The following is a 22,553-nucleotide window of genomic DNA, read 5'->3' as shown; positions in this document are numbered from 1 at the left end:
TATTATTCTTTATTTTAAAGATAAGAAAGTTCTGGGAGATGCGCTAAGAGATGCCAGAATGATGAAGGTACTGGATGGCAGTATTCTTAGCTTAAGACAAGTAGAGAAAAGCCAGCAAGATCAAGATATGTCTTAAGGAACATTTTCTAACAATGAATCATAGAACCATAGACAGTATTTCAAACCCCCTGCTATGTGCAGGGTTGCCAACCACTAGACCAGGCTGCCCAGATCCACATCCAGCCTGGCCTGGAATACCTCCAGAGATGGGGCATCCACAATCTTCCTGGGTAACCTGTTCTAGTGTGCCACCACCCTCTGAGTGAAAAGCTTCCTCCTAACATCTAAATTAAACCTCCCCTGTCTTAGTTCTCCCTCCTGTTTATAAGCTCTCTTCAATTATTGGAAGGCCACAGTGAGGTCTCCCCAAAGCCTTCTCTTCTCCAAGCAAAAAAAGCCCAGTTCCCACAACATTTCCTCGTATGAGAAGTGTTCTAGCCCTCTGATCATCTTAGTGGCCCTCGTCTGGGCCCACTCTAAGAACTCCATGTCCTTCCCATACTGGGAAGTACTAAGGTGCCTTGGTGGTGATGTAGTTCTCAGCAGTAAATATTTTTAACAACGCACCTGCACAGAATTAATCCAGAAGGAAATCCAGAATATATGAAGGTGAAGAGATTGTGCTGTTCCAATACTCCACCCAGCTAATGTGACCTGCTCACAAGCACTACTCTCCCTTTTGTATTCTGTCAACATGTCTTGTTACTATGGTAACTGATAACATCAGGTGTTCCTTTCATTAAATGGTATTTTTTGAGCTATGGAACATGTTCTGAGCTGAGAACACAAATGCTGCATTAGCAGTATTCTTTATAATTTGAAAGAATTGAAAGGAAGAATTGTGCTCAAGAAAAATAAAATAACATTGGCTTAGAGGCTGCATTTTTATCTTAGAGTTTTGTCTTAGCATTAAAATTGACCATTAAATTTCTACTGGAACAAAGTTGCTCAACAAAATGCCAAATCACTACTGCCAAGAAATCTTCATCCAAAGTAATCTTTGCTGTGCTTAAGGCAGGCTTCTACAGAGCTCTGCATATATTGCTCATCAGTTGTTAAAGATCTTGTAGAGCCAAGACCCTTCCTGAAAGCCCTGGGATACCTAGAGGCCTGAGAAGCTCTGCTGATGCCACAATTCCCAGTCACTATATTTCTACAGAACTAAGGCTCTGGGCTGTTGCACTTGTTTTGTGCATCTGTGTCTCCCAGATGGTAAGAATCAGACAGTGCATGGGAAATGTTAATTCACAAGAATGATGCCCTTCGTTGAAGAGTTCTTGTTTTCTTCTTGTTATTACTTACTTGTGGTCAACTTAAAGTGTGTTGTTGTTGTTGTTTTGGGGTGGGGGGAGTGTTATTTTGTTTTGCTTTGCTTTCTGGGGGTCAAATTTAAACGTAAGTATTAGAAACAAAAACAAAAACAAAAGAGAGAATTGTCCATAAATGTGAAACATAATGTTCAATTTATTTATTGCATAGCTGTGATGATTATCAGACTTGCAGATATCATAAAGAACAACCTGAGAAAACACTCAAATTTTCCATGTATTTTAGGCTGTTACACTTCACTGATCATTCCTAACCTGTGTCAGATGTGAAACTTGCAGTTTATTTATCAAATAATGTTAAATATTCCATTTTTTTTTTTCAGCCAATGCCATCATGTTTATATTCCTCTAACATGTATCTGTAGTTCAAATGTAGTTTAGATGAATTTTTAAAAAGTCAGAACTCTTTCAGAGAATTCTTATGGAATGTAATGTGTTTTGTTTTTTTTTAATTATTTTTTTTTCCAGTTGATGCTGTATGTCTAAGTTACAAAAGGGTAACAAAATATTTCATCTTCTTTATGTAGCCAGAAATTTGTAGCTAAGGAATCGTTACCTCAAACGTGCTTACTTGCTGAAAGGTGCTGTGCTAATGGTACTAAAATATCAGACACCTTAGCTGAGCTTTTTACTTTTCCTAATTTCTTCCTTATCAGTTTCAATTCTTAGTGAAAAATCTATCTGGAAAATTAGTAGATTTGAAGAAGATATCTATTGCTGAGCAGAACCATTTTCTACTTTTCCTGAGTCTAATCATGTTAAGGTTTCCCTCAGCATATTTACTCTGCCTCCTGTGTCCTTTTCTATCCTTTCCATCCATTTCATTTCCTTCTTTTTCAGAGAAATGAGTGAAAATACCATGCTGTGGTAATGCTGTTCACTCTATTTGTCTGCTGGATCTTTGCACATACCTATTCTGTTGTTGCTGCCTGCTTCTGATGCAAACTCTTAGGGACAGGAAATAATTAACATTTCATTTTGCCAAAATGACTAGCACAGTGATAGATTGCTACTTATCTTAGACACATCCTATTCCTTTTCATTTGCTTGGAATATAAAAGTATACAGAAATTTGTCTGCTTTAGTAGCTTTTTAAGAAGCAAACATAATGGTGACAAACATAATGGTGATGAAGTTGACAACAATAATAATAACTGTAACAAGACTTGACTTTAAATGGTGATTTTTCACATGCAATTCAAATGAATCTTCTTGCTAAATTTTAGTAATGCCAATTTTACTGCAGCCCAAAGAGAATTTATATTCCTCTAAACATATCTTCAACATCTAGCACTGAGTTTTCTTTTCCTTTTTATTTATAGTTGCATCACTCCTGTGCTGAATTCAATTGTCCTCATAATGATACACCTGCCTGTTCCATCTAATTGTTAGCTTCCATCTGAAAAAAAATTACTTTTCTTTCCTCACTTTCTTCAAGATCCTCCCCACACTCTTGTATAAAATTAGTATCAGCAGCTTCAACTACCTTCTGCAAGTCCTCTACACAATATTCTCTTTGTTTGTTTGCTTGCTTGTTTTCTCCTCTCATTTTGAACTTGTTTTTCCTTTATCTCTTTTACAAAATCCTTAAATTTTTGACCACATAAGTTCCTCCAAATTCTGCCATACAGCCAGTGTGTGTCAGCTCTTATGAAAGGATTTCAAGTAGCTTCATGTTTCTGTTCAGTCTTTCATTTAAGCTAAAATGCATTTTAAAATCAATTCAAAATATAATTTCTACAATTCTCTTTCTTTTACCATCACATTTTGTTCTGGTTCTAATAGTCAGATTTGTTTGCAGTTGGTTTATTAAATTTGTGTTAATATTTTGATACTATTTTGTGTTAATATCTTGAACTTATCTCAGTTCTCTTTCTTCTTTGAGTTGCAGTACCCACAGAATCCTCTCTGATTTATTGTCTGTTCTTTATCTTTCAGTTTCTGCAGTATTAATTCAAGACTAGGTGTTTTGAGAGATTATGTTTCCCACATACTAAAATAAATGTATATTTGCAAATCTAAAAGAAGTCATTTTTTTCAATATTGTGAGAAGGTAAAGTCTTCAAACACTGGATGATTCTCCTGCTGTTTGGAATAAGTTTTCAGACTCACCATAGATCACGGCATTAGTATTCTATTTTTCTGCAATTATTATTATTATTATTATTAGTGGTTGAGGATTTGCAATAACTGAATTTTCGGTCAACCACAACACACTTGGATTTTACAACACCTAGAGCCATCTTGCTGTAAAGTTAGATGACAAGGTAACAGAGCAAGATATATGGAGGCCCAGAGAAATACTTCACATGCACAAGATACATTTCCAGAAAAGGAATCTTTCAGATGGAAGCTGATAGCAGAAAACTGTTGGTAAATTACCTGTGAACACTAAGGCACCAGAAAGATACCACTTGAACCTTCTGATTCTCTTACCTTGCATGTTATTAACTCTGTGTACAGACATGTTCAGGAAATGGCCATTAAGTGTATGTTTCAACCTTGGCTGAATCAGTGGAAGAGCCTGTTGACTTAACTTAGCAATGAATAGACCTAGATTTTTATATTACAAATATTTATGAAAGTACAACTCTAATCATTCATAATTTTCACCACAATTTAATGATTAATAAGGCAGAAATATACTTATGTTGGAGAGCTTTGAACAAATATGCTCAGATAATTGATGATGGGGAAAAAAACTACTTATGATTAAATTGCCAAAATGTATTGTTTGAATATCAGTAATGCATGAGGAAAAAACATTCTTTCATTTACTTTCAAAATGAATCAATCAGATTTAGTTTAGGACCAGTACAGTTTGTTTTCTGACATTAATCATTTTAATGACCTATAACATTCTGAAAACATATTTTGATGTCTCTAATTAGTAGTGAGGCCATCTCATTAAAGAAATAAGCATCCAAAGCTATGGCACTTAAGGTGAACATATTGCAAAATAATTTTAGAGGGACAGAAACAAAGCTGATTGTCTGGATTGTCAGGAAGAACATTTGGAAGATCCCTTCACAGAGAACAGGGGCAAGAGAAGCCTCCTCATGTCCAAATGTATGGAGAACTGAAACAATTTCATTTTAGGCATATTAAGCAGATAAAATGCTACTCTAAACTTAAAGTAGACAAGCTTAAGTTTTCAAGGTATACAGATCATTTAGAGCAATTCTTTATAACCCAGGAACAGAGAAGTTAAAATCAAAAGACTAACATAGAAAGTTCTTGTTTTTAGAGACCCAAATTATTTCTCAGAGCTCCCAGATGAAGTCCATATACACAGGAAATTTTTTCTCCCAGCAGATTCACTTCCAGATGGCCTAAGGAGTTCTCATACACTCAAGTACTTGCTTTCTTATTTCTACAGCACTTAGACAATACTACACACAGTCTTCAGTACCATTCACTGCCAGTGTTGAATGGTAAAGGGATTAATTGCAAGCGGTATTAGATAGTTTGAGTTCAACATCATTTTCCTTTTAGACTTCAAATGTATCAGTGTAGCATCTTATTTATTTAGTTTGCTGATAGCACTTATGATGTTAACACTGGATGGTACATCTAGTCAAGAAAAACTCATCATCCTGCAATTTATAGAAAAGGATTAAATAAAAAAAAATATATATTTATGGGCAAATAAGTAACCACTTCCATGAGCATTGGGTGGGTTACCATTCCCATTTGGATGATTATTTTTAATAGAAGAAAGTGGGTTGGAATATTAATAACTTATGAAGCATAATTAAGATGAAATGCCATTACAGAGGTGTTACTTATGGGGGCACTTAGTGCTTTGATGCTAAATTCCCCTTGTGATAAATACAAAGTAATGGTCAGAGATTGATTTATACAGCCATCAGTCACCAAAGAGGTCGAAACAGCCTTTAGTAATAATGGTGCTTGAAGTAGGTCGGGTTTTAACTCCTTATATGTTGTTTTCCAAAATCCTTTCATGTATGTAGCGTCCAAAAATGCATTACTGAAAGACCCATAGCAAAAGATACAATTACTTTATCTGAATGGTTTAATCTGATGCTTTTCTCTTAAGGCACTCATATTAAGTAAGCATAATGTGAAAGGGACATTAAAACCCAACCAACTCCAAACCCCCTGCTGTAGGCAGGGCTGCCACTCACCAGATCAAGTGCCCAGGGTCCCGTCCAACTTGGCTTTCAGCACCTCTAGGGATGGGGCAACCACAGCTTCTCTGGGCAGCCTATGCCAAAGCCTCACTGACCTCTAAGAATTTCCACATGCTGTAGTCAAAAACAGAAGTTCACTTCAAATTTAACAGGTTGTAACAGGTTGTAATGACTTCTTTCTGTTGAAATAGGAGAAATGGCACATGGCTGAGTTACTATAGTTTCTCTGAGCGGCCCTGACAGACTAGTTAAAGACAGACCTTGTGTAGTTGTGGCACTGTTAATTCAGGCACAGGCCAGAAAAGAGAAGCAGTACTCAGGGAGCAGAGAAAGAATCTAGTTGGAGGTTTTGCAGGTTAAACTAAATGTGGTTTTGCCACCTGTTCCAGTGTGTAAACAGATTAGTGGTGTCATGCTTTTTATCTGGATCAGCTCATTTCTCCCCCATTAAGTCACTGACATTCTATGTAAATCCAACTGTTTTGAAAAATCTGAATTTAGAATAAATCTTATCTCACTAGGCCACCCAGGCAAAAGCGATAAAGGACAGTATTTTTCCTGTCCTGAAATTAACATTTCATATCTTCAATCTACAACAAATTATCCATTCATATTCTTCTGTTGCTGTATTTCATCGCTCTCAGGCAATTGGTGTACTAGCAGAAATTAATGAAAACACAGAACATTTGAGATACTGTGGTGTCTTATATGGACCTTAAGAATAGACCTGTTGAAGCCATCAGCTGAAAACAAGGGGCAGAATCTTTCCACAGATTTAAATATGCACAGAATTTATCCAATTTTATATGGTGACTGTGATGAACAAATGACATTTTTTGCTACTGGTCTCAGCACAGCCAACTCAGTCATGAATAGTAGTGTGATTTATGTTAATAGTCCCAAAAAAAAAAAAAGAAAAAAGTTATCCTTCTTACTCACTGTTACAGCTTGAAATTGCACTTATGAAAACCTATTTTAATCAACTGACTGGATATCCTCTTTTTTTTTTCTTTTTTCATTTTTCTTTTCTCTTTTCCCTTATGTGTGACTGACTAGCACTATCACAGAAGGAAGTAGTATGTCCGAAGTATTATTCTATTTTATTCACTAGCCAAAAAAATCGTAAGCACTCTTAAGGCTTCCATTGCATTTCTACGTATGTCTTTAAAAGTTAATCAGAAACCATTAGACAAGGCTAGGAATTCTGTGATGTTGACACAGGAAGTTTCAGAATACTCATTCACTCTGAGTGGCTTGATGTGTCAACATGATGAAAGTACACCACAAGATGATTTTAGCAATGCAGAAAGTTCATTTGCAAAGAGGCAAGCATCCTCTAATCACCTTTTCCAACTGGTCCTGGTAAGCAAACTGAGTTCAGCTTGGTTGCCCTTCCCTATATACTATGAATACTGCCATCACCATCTGCAGAAGCAGATGCCTCTTATGAAAATCCATTCTCAGGATTGAATTGCTTTTCATTATGAAAGTCACGTCAAATTCCTTTCTAGGTCAGCTTTGATACAATTTACTGAATTTCTTCTTACTTTTGCAGCAATGGAGTGATGTCTCTTCATTCAGTTCAGTCTGAAAGAAATAGGAAAGGATATTGTATACCTAGAAATTTTTTACTAAGCCCAGTAAAGGAACACATCTTCCTCCCAGAAACCTCCTTCATATCTATATAGCTACCATCAGATGACTCCTCTTTGCTAAGGTTTACAAATGGCAGCAGGTAAAATTTCCTTTCAAGAAATCCTGATATCCATTTACTTTCCACTGAAGTGAATGTAATCTAAGTCTTTAACTGAATGAAACTATCAAATTTCCCCATCACAAAAGTTGCCCATAGAGGTTGAGCAATTTAGTAAAGACAGCTGACCTTAGATAACTGTGAACATTCGATGGAATTATGCCATTTTGCAGCAATCACCTTGATGCTATACTGGAGCACTTAGACATGTAGACTCACCTACAGAGATGCGTCTTTTTTCTATATGTCATTCCATATTCTATAAACACCACAAGATATGCAGCATAGCTATTTTTCTCATGAGTACTCTCAGAGGGTCAGATTTTCATTTCCTCTAAAGCGCTATGAAGGGACTGTGATCTAAGAATTCAGACCCAGTCTTACTGCAGATTTCTGATGTCTTTGGGTAAAAGAAAAAAAATAAAATAAAGAGAAAAATAGAAAAAAGATTTTAAAAGTTACATATGCTGTTATTTGGAGAGATAGGCAGAGTCAGTTATGAAAGATAAGAACATTTCTTGTAGGTGTAGATGAGGGATAAAGGAACTCACATGGGATACATCCTGGTTAACAGAAGGGCTGGGTACAGAAAAGTGGTACCAGACTTATTCATGGCAAAAGACTTTCAGCTGTAGAAATGGTAAGGAATCTCTTATTACTCAAACCAGCATGAGTAAAACCAGGAAGGGTTAATTAACAAGAGATAATGTACAGATATACAAAACCATTCTTCTAGTTTTGTATACTTGTAAATGTACACGACTTTCTCTGATTTTAAGACACATATTTGAATTATTCTGAGAGGATTGATACAGCAGTGAGGAAATGACTAATTGTGAAAATGATAATGAATTTATGTATGCCTTATTAATGAGTTTTATCCAAACTAATCTGATATGTTAATAATGGCAAATAACTACTCCCAAGAAAATTCTAATTAATTGCCTGCCAAACCACAGTTTTCAAGATATTTCAGTCTCAGTCATTTTTGTACTGTAGTTATTTTATTCATGTTTTGTTTTCAACACTCCCCCTGCTTACAACTTTAATTTCGAAGGACTTCTCTTTTTTCTTTCCCCACTTCACACAATGAAGAGGTATCTCTAAAGATCAGATGCATAAACGTTACACAAAAAGGCCGTAGCAAATCAAGTTCAAATAAGATTTTCTTGTAAGTGTTCTTACCTACCAATTTACCATTATCCCTTTCTTCTATGATATTAATCATCCCTTTCATTTTGTACAGATGCATTGAAGCTGGAAAGATCTTTTATATGTTTTTGCTTTTTTTTTTTGCAGCAGGTTCTTTTCATCAGCTGTAAAATCCCTTCTTAAAGGAAATCGATGAAGATAAATTCAGTGGCATAAAGACTCTACTTACATAACCTTGAACATACAGTTGTAGAAATACAAGCGTAAGAAATTTTCTCCTCCTTTCCAACACAGTTCCTACTAATACCCTTCAGGGAAGCAGACAAAGATCATAATGACACCCATCTCTCTATTTCAAATGCTTTGATACAGGCTATATCTGAAATAGAGTTATATAACTAAAAGATAGTTTTTAGATATTTATCATAGTCTCCAGATCAATGTTGTCTTTGAGTACACATACTAGTTTAGCAATAGCCAAAGCAATATACTTCCCAGTGTTTCCTGACAGACCCTATAGGCCTGCTTTATACTGCAGTTGCTGATCCTGGTCTTTGAGAGGGGATGCTGGATATCCAGTTTCATTTCAGTCTGACAGCAGATCCACATTCCAGTACCAGTTGTGCGCCTGTCCTGTCCTTATGAGAATAAGAAATGACTTGAGAGGAATAAGATTCATAGAGAAGTAGAATTCTAGCATCAAAACTGGAACTTGCAGTTCTGTCCTTTCACCTATATAGTGAATCTGTAATGCTAAATCCTTTAAACACTCACTTGGTGAAAGGACATCATCTGGTAGCTCTGTGGATGCAAATCAGGATGGTCTGGGAAACATCATTGACAGTCACTGTGGAAAGCTAAGCTTAGATACTGAGCCTGCAATAATTCTTCCATCTCTTAAAAGACAGAATTGCTACAGTCTTGACAAGAGAAGAACACAAGAAAAATAGGTGACATTTCCCCACAATATAGTCCTGATGGACTCTTAAAGTGCAGCCAATTGTGCTTTTTCATACACTTTGGCATGCTGTTAGACGGCAGCATGACAAGAAAATGATGAATTTGGCTGTTTGATCAATCAGTGGGAGATTAGGTTGGTCCACCTTTAGCCTAGTGACATGACTGCTCCTGGCTCTTAGTGACAGTTATTAGATACCTTATTGATGAGGGGAAATCAAGCACTGTTTGAAGGTAACAAAAAGTTCTAACTTCTCTTGTATCAAAACTCAACTGCTGCTTACCTCCAAGTCTGCACTACATTATCTGCTTTCCTTTCTGGATAGTTACTTCCCAGTTTTTACTTTGTGTATTTCATACAATCATAGAATATCCTGACTTGGAGCCAAATTGTTCAATGAAACTGTTCTGAGAAAATCACAGGAAGGTTGTGCTAAGAGTGAGATTAATCAACCCCGTCCTAATTTATTGTGACAAGGAACTCACAATTCCTATTAATTATTGCCATCATGTTATTATTATCATACTATTATTTATAAATATTATTTTTTAATCATAAGAATTGCTTGCATTATTTATTTATTTATTTATTTTGCTTGTTTCAATAAAATTCAATAAGACATTCTTCCATTCTCTGCAATTTTTTTTGCAGAGAGCATTTATAAAGAAAAGAGTGAGAATGCTTGAGGGGAATTATTTCTTTACGCATGTGGGTCTGAATGATTCACTTAGAGATATGCAATATGATACTTAATGACCTTAATGACCTTATTTATGCTCTAGTCCCAATTGAATCAATCACCTTATTCATCCATTAGAGAGATTTAATGAGAATGCATCAAATTCCAAGTATGCTGCAATTGTTTCCTCTTTGATTGACAAAACTTTCTCAGATTATGTTAGTTTTAGTCTTGTGTTAGTCGTACTCTGTCTCCTGTTATCCTTAAGTTTCTTTGTCCAAGTTTTAAAGATATGCCATAGAAAATGTTGTGGTTTTTTTTCACTCTTTTCTTACAATCCCAATCAATTTACTGACCCTCTGTGACTACAACCACATTTTTTATGTCTGCATCTCTTTCCTCAGAAAAAATGAAGCAAGTTTCGGGGTTGTTGGAGATAACAAAAAGAGGTGTGAAGAAACAATTGTATTCCTTACGGCAAAGTATACAGAAGAGGTGCTCCCTGCCACAGGACTTTTCTTCCCAGATCTGCCATGGTACAGAACTCTGGTCTGTAATATACTATCCTCATCTTCTACTGATTTACTTTGACTACCAGTAAGATGTGAGCTACACTGTTTTCTTTATGTGGCAAAAGAAGGAGGAGAAAGGAAGGACCAGGGCAAGATTATTCTCCTACTGTAGGAGAGCAAGAACAGGTGCAGTTCAGTCAGAAATTCCAAAGAACATCCATAATGGAAAGTAATTTTTCTTCCTGCTCCTGTGACTGGGAAGGAAAAGAGGAGAACAGCTATTTATTTTGGCAAGGGCTGACTTCTGCAAAAATAACAAATACCTCCTAATACACCCATGCATCTCCTTTTATAGCAAACATATTAGCAACACACAACAGAGACTGATAGTCCGCATAGTGCCTGGGCCATAAAGACCTACTGGTCAGTCATATTCAGATTTTCATGGATGGGACCTACTTTTCATATAGTCTACCCTTAAGCACGGCAGAGATTGCAGAATGAATCAAACTGTTATTGCAATTGCTTATTTCTCTTATTTCTGTTTCTCAGGAAGAAGGGTAACATTCATATTATTGGATTCTTCAAAAAAGGCCAAGGTTGGTGAACTTAGTGCCAACTAGTATAATAAATCTTCTTTAGATATATTCACATAGTGAATAGCAGGAAATAGTCTCTGTGTTTCTGTGTCTATCTGTATTTCCAACACAAGATAAAAGCATTGGTAAGGGCCAAATTGTCTGGTAACTAATAAATAAATAATACTTTACAAGATGTTCTGAAAGTGGGTCTTTTGTGGGAGTTGTGCTGAGAGAGACTTGAAAACCAATCAGGCAATGGAATTACAAGTAATTAAGGAGCAAAGTATGAAAGCCAGTGTCTGTCAAATAGCAACAAACAAACAGAGAGCTGGAGCATTGTTAATCAGTGATTTGAATTAGAGTACAAGATATGGGAATTCAGAGAAAACAAATTTGACTTTATCCAGATAAAGCAGGTATTGTTGTAGGATGGGCTTTTTTTACCCCCTATTTTCTCTGAGTAATTCTTGACAAAATGCGAGAAAGCCACAAAAGCCAAGCCGCAATAATGTTTTCTTATGTGACATTTGCTCCTTCTCTTTCTCTACTGAGGAACAAAGGAGTTTGTCCATTATGCACTTTGTTTCAAGAGTTGCTTTACAAAAATTCTTCACATAAGGTTATATGGAGTTTGTAGTAATCATTCTCAATTAAGGCAACTCATTATCATCCTTAGGAGGTCACTAATATGTAGTTGCTCTTTTCAAAGTGACAATTCCAAACATAATATTGGGCTTCTGTAAAACATGAGTGCCAATTCTGTCTTCCCCATTTTACCAGAAAACCTATGCTGTTTGTAGGGCTGTATGGAGCTGACCGTTTTTTACACAAAGTAGACCTTTTCTTTTAGGAGAGGCATTAGGTGAAAGTGAATGTGTAAAGACCTGCCTGTTCTTACTGGCCTACACTCTTACGAATGACAGGCTATTCAGGTACATCTCTGCCATGTATAGCTAAGGTGCACATGAGAAACTTCCAATAGAGGGTCTTGTAAGAAAGCCATCAGAGCAGCAGGACAAAATAGATCAAAACTGTTGGCTGTTTGTGCTGTACACTTTTTTGTTTCTTTGTCTATGTGTGTGTGTGTGTGTGTGTTTTTCCATTAAGGGACCCATAATAATTAACTGCAAACAGATGGGTAGTTTTTAGCAGTCTCTGACAGTTTAAATTTTTGCTAATTCCTACGCAGCCAGTGATTTATACCAATCTCTAGGAGGGCATAAGAAATCTTACGTAAACAGCTTAAAACAGAACACCAAGGAGCCACCACTGAGCTGGTCCAGAGGGCACCAATGAATTCACCATTGTGGAGTAACACAATTAAATACTACTCTTGTGCTGGTATGATGATTTGGAGAATCACCTTATACAGTAGCAGTAAAGTTATGAATGCTTCAGCCCAGGATCACAGTAACAATTAGCAATTTGTATATTACTGAAACAGGTGGTATGTAAACACACTTAAATATTTCTGAATCTAATCCTTCCAGTACATCTTTTTCAAGCAGTCATTACTATTCTTTTTGTTTAAGTGCATTGCTTCTCTCTTTCTCTGTTGTCTAACATTTAATTTATTATTGTAAAGGCTATGCCTGTTAGCAAATAATACAGACCAATAGGAACAGATTTGTAGAGCTGAAAACAAAGTCTAGGTGAGTTTTTCTGAGGAGGTGTTTCGGATGAGATGCAGAAAGAAGCACACAGGACTTAATGGCCATAGCAGCAGGAGTGCATTAAATTTTCACCTGAATGCATGATCCAATTTAATTTTACCCAAGAGGAACTGGATTTATGTTCTCTAAGATGGCTCCATGTTGTAAACCAGAGCAGAGTATGTGGAGACAATTAATTAGGAGATTCTTTTCCAAAATGCATGCCTGATCTTCACTGAAACTCAAAAATAATGCATATGTTCCTAAGAATGTCAACAAACATCATAAATAGAGTGATGTAAAGATGAGGTATCCACATCAAATACTGGATGATGAACAAATTCTTAACAGGGGGAAGATGGCTTGTGAAGGGTCACTTGGCTGTGGTGAGCACACTACCTAACAGGAATCTGGGGTTTTCTGCTGAGGCTTACCCAGAAGTTACATGATAGAGGGACTTCAAACACAAGTCATCCATTTGACTGCTTCAGCAGCTTTGATCAGGAGAAGCAGACAGATTAATGTCTTGAGCCCTACAGGCAGCAGGGATACCTCTGCAAGTGTCTCTTGTGTTCCTTCTACTAGCTGAGCTAGTCGGAAGACAAGTGGGAGAATGAGAAAGGAGAAGGGATGTAAAGATTGGTTGATGCAGTTCTTTTATAAGAATAGGCAAGGGGTGGCAGTTAAATGCTAAGTAACTTTGTGTTGGCTGTTAACAGTAGTTCATAATTGCATTTGCTTCTGTCTCCCATCTCCCACCTTGAAATGCCCGATTCCTCATGAGTTGTGTTTTCTTCTGAGGAAGAACATACTGAAGCAGCATGAAGTGGAACCACAGAAGCTCAGAAGCCACAGAGGCTCAGGATACAGTGGGACAGTTACTGCCTCCTGTTCCAGTTCCCTAAGAAGGTCACAAGCAGCCAGTCTGTGCCATGAGTTCTGTCCAAGAGCAGACAGGACAGGATGGACCTTCCTTGGAACCGGGAAACTTAATGCACATGAAGGATGAAATGGATGAATTTCTGTGTATCAGTCTTATTTGTAGCAGCATGGAATAGCTTGAAGAGATCGATTATAGATAGTTCAAACATATGCAGACAGGAAATATTGCAAGGACATTCCTTAGCATTGCTTGACTGAACTGAATGGATACTGGCAGCTTTGCTATACTTCTTTTCCAGTGTATTTACTAGGATAACCACCTCAATTTACTGAGCAGACTATTTCTGTACCTGTGTATGTAGGGCCCTCCTTTTACAGGGCCCTACTCAATTTTCCTGACAACTATAAATTCCAAAGTTACACATCCTTAGCTTTTCTCCTGATAGGTTCTCCTGTGATAGGAATGCAGCTCACAGAATTCCAGAAGCAGCTCCTTGACAGAGAAAATGATTGAATATCAGTATCTTTTAAGAGTATGCCATTTTATCACAAGTTCAGAATGCTAAAGATTGTGTCTATGTACAATTCACAAGTTCTGGATCTCACAGGTTTGTCTGTATGCAGTTTACATCTGATTTTAAAAGTCCTTTCACTTATTTTAATCCTAATTGAGACTTTTTGTTTGCAACTTCGAAGTTGCATATTTCAGGAGAATCTATTTGGCATAAACTCTTTCAGTAATGTAAACATGATAGGAAGGATTTTGATCAAAATACATTTAATGCTGTCTGTATAGCTAAGTTGAACTGAGACTGTGCTTTAACTCCTAATTCACCCCTCAGCGAGGGCTCTCAGTTCAGGTCTTCTTCAGACCATCACCCAACAAACAGTGCTTGCTAGAGAAGTTTGAAAGTAAACTGTGAAAAAGCCAAGTCTTATCCAAGGTGAAAACAAAACTGAAGTGACAGCTTTGTTAGTGCATGAAAGAGAAGTCTTATGACTTACTTATACTTTATGTATTTGCATTTCCTTTTTTAACTGGAGCAAAGAATCCTATTTTTAAAGCAAAGAATATTCATTAGCAATAGCCCTGCATTTGATTTCATGAACAAACTTGTTGAATCCAGTATTTTTCTCTGTGACTCAGTCTGCAGACTGTTTTATCTTGACAAAGGAAAACTAATTCAGATTTGTTAATTTAGGAAATGAGTATTATTCATATAACCTAAATTAAAAGATTTTTTTTTTTTTTTTTTTTTTTTGCTGTTACTCATGTTCTCATAGTTACGCCTATTTTAACACACAACATTCATTTACACATGACAGCTAAATGAAGTAAGCACTATCTTAATTGCCAATGCATTTTTTCCTATGTAACACAAGAAATAAGTACAATTGCATGAGGTGGAGCAAGGCACTTCAGTTAGTGGCCCATATTGTTGCTTTTTTTCATTTATCTGTAGGTAGACCAAGACCAGACTGAGTTAGAAACAGTGCTTTCACCAGAGCTATTACATTATTTCCAGAGTGGGTTGTCACCTAAAGCGCTTTTAGACCCAAACATGCCTCCACTTTAAACCAAAGTCTATTAGAAAGCACATATATGTGCCTTCTATTTTAACACTCTCCTGCCCAGAAATCTATTCCCATTTATCCTCAAAGGCGTGACCTTTGGCTATGAGAGATCATGTTCCTGCACAGCCTCTGATGGTTCCTGCAGGTTTGTTGCACAGCACAGAGCCATGAGATCCATCCAGAAACCAGCTGCGGATACATAGCTGAGAGACAGGGCTTGGCAGCATGAGGACAGACAAGCATTACACACAATCTGACTTGCATCCCATAGATTCAGTGCAGGGACTGAACTAACTTAAAACTGTTTGTGTCTAAGTATCTTGACCAGGAAGGATTTACCCTTGGGATAACCATCCATCTGGGGAGTGAGGTGAAAACAAAATTAGATTTTGCTGAAAGAAGAAAGTGCTTTGTCCCATGAATACAAACTGCATGCTGCAGCTTGCAGGAAGGGATCATTTATAACAGAAAGAGCCCTAATCTGAAGCATAAAGAGCCTCCTGAAAAAAACAACAAAACAACAAAACAGAAAACAAACAAACAAAAAAAAAACAAAACTTTTTTTCTAGCAGAAGAAAGTGTAATGTTGCTGTCATTGATTTGTCATAACAGGAAAAAAAAAAAATCAATAGGGAAAAAAAGTTTCAAACAGGGAATTTAATTTAAGTGGTGAAACAATAACAACACTGAGAATATTTTTATCCAGATGGAAACTGGAGGTGGCTTGCAATTGAATGAAGTAAGAAATGTAATTTAGATGGATAACATCCAATATTTATACCACAACTCTACATTCCACATCAAATCCTCATTCGCATGCAATTTTGAATGCCCTGAAGATCTCCCTTACAACATGGTATCTCTGACTCTACCCGTTTCTCTCTAGGATACCTACTGCCATATTCACAACAAGGTAAACTGATGGAGTTGGCTTTCAAAGAAAGCTAACAGAGAGGTAGTGAAGGGTCTACCAAGACTGATTTTTGTGGGTTAAAAGACAGTTAAGTCTCATGCAGCCACCCAGTCTCTTCCCAGGTGGGACAGGGAAGAGAATCAAAAGGGCAATAAGAGAGAAAACTGAAGGGCTGAGATAAATATAGACTTCAATAAGTGAAGCAAAATAATATTCAAAACCATGCCTCAACAGGCAGATATTTAGCCATTTCCATGAAAGCAGAGCTTCATTGCATGTACTGGGTATATGGAAAGACAAATACCATAACTGAATGTTCCTCTTCTTTCCTACCTCTTTCCCATGGCGTTTATTGCTGATTACAACATCATATTAATATTTGGCACAGAACAACCCCTTTGTTGTCAACTGTCCTGACTGTATCCCCTTCTAGTTGCTCATGGATCCTCAACCTACTATCTGGCAGTGAAGAGTGAGAAAGAGAAGGCCTAAAGGTTGTTTGAGCACTGTTTAGTGATAGCTAAAATGTTGATTTGTTATCAACAGTTTCGGTCACAAATCCAACACATAGAATCATATGAACTGATGTGAAGAAAGTAAACTCTATCTTAGCCAAAACCAGTACAATGCCTTAAGATCTGCACACCTTTCTTCAGGTTAGACCTTTGTCAAAATACCAGCCTAGAGTCCCTCTTTCACAGTTAATGAATGTAAGATCTGTGATTACTTTGTAAACTGGCCTTTTGTGCTTCAGTCTGTTCATGATGAGCTTCTTTGTAGGCACATTTCCACCAGACATTTGAATAGGTTTCCTAACATCTTGTGTCACTTCACTGTTTGAAGGCAGACTAATGCTTGGGCTGACAACTCATTAACAGTCTCAAGCCTGTTATGCACATATAAGTCTCATGCTTTCCAGTGTATATAAAAGGAAAACTGAAGAAGTATTTTTCTGTCCTTTGGATCACATCTAGAGCTTTGTGAACATAAACACATAAAATGACTTGGTAAATTGTGAACAAGTATCTTACTAACATTCTAACATAGAGTTAATTAATGAGAACATTAATAGAAAACCACAACCTTCTAATATAGCATCCACTGCAGTATTTGCAATCATCCCTGAGATATTCAGAAAATGTTCATAGTAGTTATACAGCAATGATTTATGTTTTGAAAACTTTTATTTTTGGCAAAAAGCATGAGGAATTAAAGTAATACAATTTTAAAGTGCATCTATTTAATAATACCAGATCTGCTGGCAATTAATTCTTAGTCATTGGCAAACACACAGCAAACAATCACATAGTAAATAGCTGTCAAATTTACACCAAATAATCACATTGTAAACCTACCTGCAGTTTACAGAGACTGTTTTTAATAACCTACATTTCCCATTTCCCATCTTCTGTGCAGAATAATCTCTCTTTCTCTTGATCTCTCTCTGTTTTCTTGTTTTGTTTTGTTTTGCTTTGTTTTTAAGCACCTGTGACAGTATAGCACCTCATGTTTTCTCAGTTTTTTGAATGGAATAAAAATAATAAGTAACACATAATCCAGAACATTTTGTTGTTACTGACTCATCTTTTTTCTAATACATGTAGGTTAGGACTGTTTTCATGCCAAAGACCAATTTTCCTCTCGTATTTATGTAAAGCGTATTCTCCAGTGGAACTATTGTTCACGGATATGAAGTGTATTCACAGTTTCAGATATGCTAAAAGTAAGATTTGATTTACTTTCTCACAATTAGTGACACAGACAACATTAGTGAATAATTCCCAGCTATATTATTACTACTGCAGTTGTTATTATTGATGATAATGATGCTAATGAAATATCCAAAATGAAGACAGCAAGTAGTCTAAGTACAATGCTTACAACATTTGAGTGATTTAGCCACTTCATTTACACTTGCTGATATCCAATTGATCTGAAATGAGATAATGACATTATCCAATAAAATTTACAAATCCATGGTGCTTGTTGCCTTTGAAGTAAATGCATTTTTTCATCTTTAATGTATAGGTCAAATTTTCAGACCAAAGGTATAGCAGAATTGCATTTCTATACACCTGAATGTACACAGCACTGTACAAGTCAACAACTTCTTCATGTGGCAGGTTATTTTTTTATTTTAACTATACTTTTGAGTGTGTGGAAGGATAATAGAAACGACAAAGATAAAGATGGCCCCAAATGCAGCTCTGTAGCACCTGTTAATAGACGATACAATTTATTGTTGCTTAAACATCATAAACCAAAACAATAGATATTCTCTATTTTTCTTTAAATATAGAGGAAGAGAGGAGCAATTGCTAACACTCCGCAAGACTTTGTAGGAAGATGTTGCAGTGGAACCAGTGGCAATTAACTAGGACCAAGTAACCTAATACTTCATTATTATCTGTGTGCAAACAGGCTTAAATAGAGCAATGACTCTAATTGATCATGGAAAAGAAAGCATAAGAAACTAGTACAGGATTATAGACAAGGCTGTAAAAGTATATAAATAAAGCAAACTTCATTAAGAAAGGGAAATGAGAAAGGAGATTTGACTCTGAAAACACTAATGAATGTAGACTTCTTTTTATTCCTAGTCGATGCAGTGCCTTATTTTCTCCTGTAGAGAAATAATGCATTTTCTCAGATCATCAAAAACTCCACCTCAGATTACCTGCTGCTTATGTTAGTTAGATATGAATGGATGGGCAAACAACCGCTACCAACACATTTCAGTAACTGGAACAGACTAGATCAAAATTATAACACAGTGCACCTTTTGTATGTCCCACAAGACACCAAAACACATAACAGTCTGATAATAGTCTGGATGTCTACATCGGCATACTGTTGCTCTAACTTTCCTACTGGTGATAACACAGCAAATTCTTCAATCCATCATTTACATTGCCAAGAAGATTTCTAGCTTTGATCTAGATTTTGAGGATTCAAAAATGTTATGAATTGTTGGCTGCCTGCTGTTCTACACCCTCTATTTTTTTATTTTCCCACTAGTGGACATTTCCAGACTCCTCCATTATTCTCTTATAGCCACTTGTAGATGTGAATATTCTGAATTGCATATTTTGGGAAGTAAGAAAATGGTTTCCACAGAGAAACATCCAGTATTAAGTAGCAGATAGCTAAAATGCAAGACAGCATTTAGATCACTAGTTAATCCTAATGATGTGGCTGTAAAGCTTCACATCCGGAACAATTCTTTAAAAAATATTCAGTTGCTAGTTTATTTTGTATTTAGCTTATATCTCCTCAGAAAAAGTATATATAAAGAGGAAGGAAATGTCAAAATTATCTCTAGATTATCTTTTTATCTGGGAATTCAGCATTCTATTTTTCTACTCCTAAATCTCACTACACATGTCAACAAAATAAGAGCTTGGAAAATTGTGTAATTATCTAATTCCTGTTGAAAATAAAATATCACTCTATAAGATGAGAGTTTATGTGCAGAATTCTTATCCATCTAAAAGCCAGTAGTGAAGGATTTACCGTCATATTTCATCCACAGACTCACAGTTTCAGTAAGCACACTTCTACGGCGCGGAGAGAGGGGAAGGAGGAAGAAAAAAAGAAAAAAGAAGCAGGGAAGCTCAGAAAAATATGAGAAAAACATATTTTACATATTATTTTGGGGGAAAATAAGAAAGAATGATCAATAATGGAATAGTTACAGGGAATCAAATTAGAGTGTTTTCCAGTTTACGGAAAAATGAGAGGAGCAGAGAGGAACAGGAGCCAGAAGCAGATGCGACTTTTTTTTTCTGTAACGGGCAATATTCCCAATTCCTTTTCTCTGAAGTTTGATTGATATGTACATGTATTCAAAAAACAAACAAACAAAAAAAACAAACCAAAAAAAAACCATTCCCCCAGTATTTTCTTTTCAGGGATGGTGTTCTCTTTTATTGTCCACTCTGATTCTATCTTTTTCTCTTTTGCCTCTTCCCCTGCAGCATATTACTGCATAGGTGCAAAATCATGGATACATTCTTGATGCAGAATAAATGAAAATGTGAAAGAGAAAGCTTAAGAAAGCATAAGACCCTTCTCTCTCCTGAAATAAATCATGTCCTTCTTGTCAATGCTTCTCCTTTCTCTAGGTTCCATAAACCAGATGCAAGTAGCCAGAAATAAACCGTGATTTTTTTCTCTTCACCCTAAAAGTCCAACAGAAAGATTTTCTTGAGATATCTCCTGAGATAGCAACATAGATAATTATATTATGCAATTACCTTTTGGTATGTCTGCAAACTGTTAAAAACCAAGATGCCTGTTCTAGATTATCTTCAAGAATGTATGAAAACTTACAATGTTGAGGAAGGAAGTTTTTACTCTGAAGAAGAGCACAATCTATTTCCATTCTGTATTTTGAGAAATGCTAAAATACATAAGAACAGCATTGTATAGGGGTATTATAAGCCTGTTATCAATCAGAATGTTATTTTGAGGCAAATAATGAAGTGCTTGATACCTCAAAATGATTGAAGAGCAAAGAAATAAAATAAAGCAGGATAAAGGAGGAAACAATGATTGTAATCAATGCTGTCTACCCAGTAGGGCAATTTGAATGTATGAAAAGGAAATAACATACATTATTTTTATATTCGCATATGTATACTTTCTAATAAAATGCTTGTATCATGCCTTATAGTAAGCACCATATGGCATTATGAACTCCATAAGTATTAAAAATGTAAGCTTGAGCTAATACATGAATAAAATGTTATCTAAGAGAGTAGGGTTCCTCTGTAAAGTGTTACTAATACAGATACCTAAAGGGTGTTTGCTGATCTTTCAGTAGAATGGCTAGTAGTGCATAACTACGGAAGATATCTCACATTTCACAAAAACTACTTGGATGATTCCTTTAAATAAAGTAGATGTTATGCAATGTGATGCACTCTGGGTAGCATGTAAAAGGTACTAAAATATAAGCAGTGTCCTCCACAGAGTAAAGTTTGGATTTGAATTACAACTGTTGTAATGTGGACCCTGACAGAACAAGCCCAATGATTAGTTCTTCCCTTCCTATTTTCTTGGTATTGCTGTTGTACTCAAGAGGAAAATGAAAATTTAAAATTATTCTCCACTGGCATCTCTCAAAACGTCTCCTCTACCATGAATTCCCCTGTTTTAAACTACTCTTGGGAAGTCTCTTTAGAACAAGATTTTATTCAGCCCTCTTATATCTGTACTTTCTACATCGCTAAGCCCTTTTAGTAAGTAAAGAATGAGCATAATCATTGCAAATAGAGTTCAGTGATTTCAAACAGTTTATTATACTTTTGTAGTAATTAAATATCCCTGATCAGTTATAACATCACAGCTGCTTAGGAAAAGTAATATGTGTAATAGAAAGATAATAGAGCACTTTTTAGTTATGTGGCCATGCGTGACGTGGCCATATAGTTTTGTCACACAGAAGAAGCAACATAGAAAATACAAAAACCATACTGTAAGTGCAGAAGTACATGATACCAGAAAGATGAAAAAAAAAAAACTCTGGCTCAAAAGGCAAACTGTACTTTTAATTTATGTAATGTATATGATTTATACAGTATTTAAATTTGAGTGGAAGTATGTATTTTAAAGAAAGTGCACAAGACAAGAGCCTGAATAATACCCTGTCTTCTTATACAACATTTCTCTTTTTTCTTCAGCATGACAGTTCCCTTTTCAGTGATTCAATTCTTTGTTCTCATCTGGGTAAGCATGAGTTTCCTCATAGAGACATGGAAGAGACCAAATTCTGATGCACAGAGCTGATGTATGCTTGCTAACTACATATGAGTCTCTTTTCTTGGACAGGAACAGGGCAGAATAGAGGCGAACAACCTTCTCCCCCTTTTTGCTGGCCACCCCTCTGCCAATGTAGCTCAAGATTCAGTTCACCATCCAGGCTGCAAGTACATGCTGCTGTCTCATGTCTAGCTTTTATTCACAAGTTTCTCCGCATCCTCTGCAAGAATGCTGTCCAGAAGTTCTTCACCCAGTCTGTCTAAATATCCAGTATTGCCCTGACCCAACTGCAACACCATGCACTTGGCCTTGTTAAGCCTCATTAGGTTCTCATGGGCCCACTTTTTAAGCCTGCCCATGTTCCTCTGGGTGATGTCCCTTCCTTCGATTCTGTTAACTGTACTATTCAGCTTAGTGTCACAGCAAACTTCCTTGGGGTACACTTGATCCCATTCACTCATTAGTGATTTTGTTGTCTATACTTGCCATAAGAAAACAACCATGCAAACATATTTCTATTTAAACAAAAACAATTTAGTTTTTCAGGAACAGACATGATTTGTTAAAGAACACAAAATTATTGTGAATTTC

At 36.2% G+C, this 22,553-nt stretch overlaps 1 long non-coding RNA gene across 2 annotated transcripts; it reads left to right on the top strand.

The window, feature by feature from the left end:
• Window positions 1–944: 944 nt before the first annotated feature.
• On the top strand, window positions 945–19,656 carry LOC116653624 (uncharacterized). 2 transcript variants are annotated; one of them, XR_004307815.2, is made up of 4 exons: window positions 945–1,272; window positions 10,489–10,620; window positions 11,149–11,195; window positions 13,635–19,656. It is a non-coding gene; the product is annotated as an uncharacterized LOC116653624 (long non-coding RNA). The 2 variants fall into 2 exon arrangements; XR_014943806.1 differs by having other exon boundaries at window positions 950–1,272; window positions 10,489–10,633.
• Window positions 19,657–22,553: the final 2,897 nt, after the last annotated feature.

Source organism: Coturnix japonica, chromosome 1 (assembly GCF_054131305.1).
Source record: "Coturnix japonica strain WE chromosome 1, WE-NBRP24, whole genome shotgun sequence".
NCBI classification, from domain to species: domain Eukaryota; kingdom Metazoa; phylum Chordata; class Aves; order Galliformes; family Phasianidae; genus Coturnix; species Coturnix japonica.
Note: the sequence above shows the minus strand (reverse complement) of the source record. Positions and strands in the feature narration are given on the sequence as shown.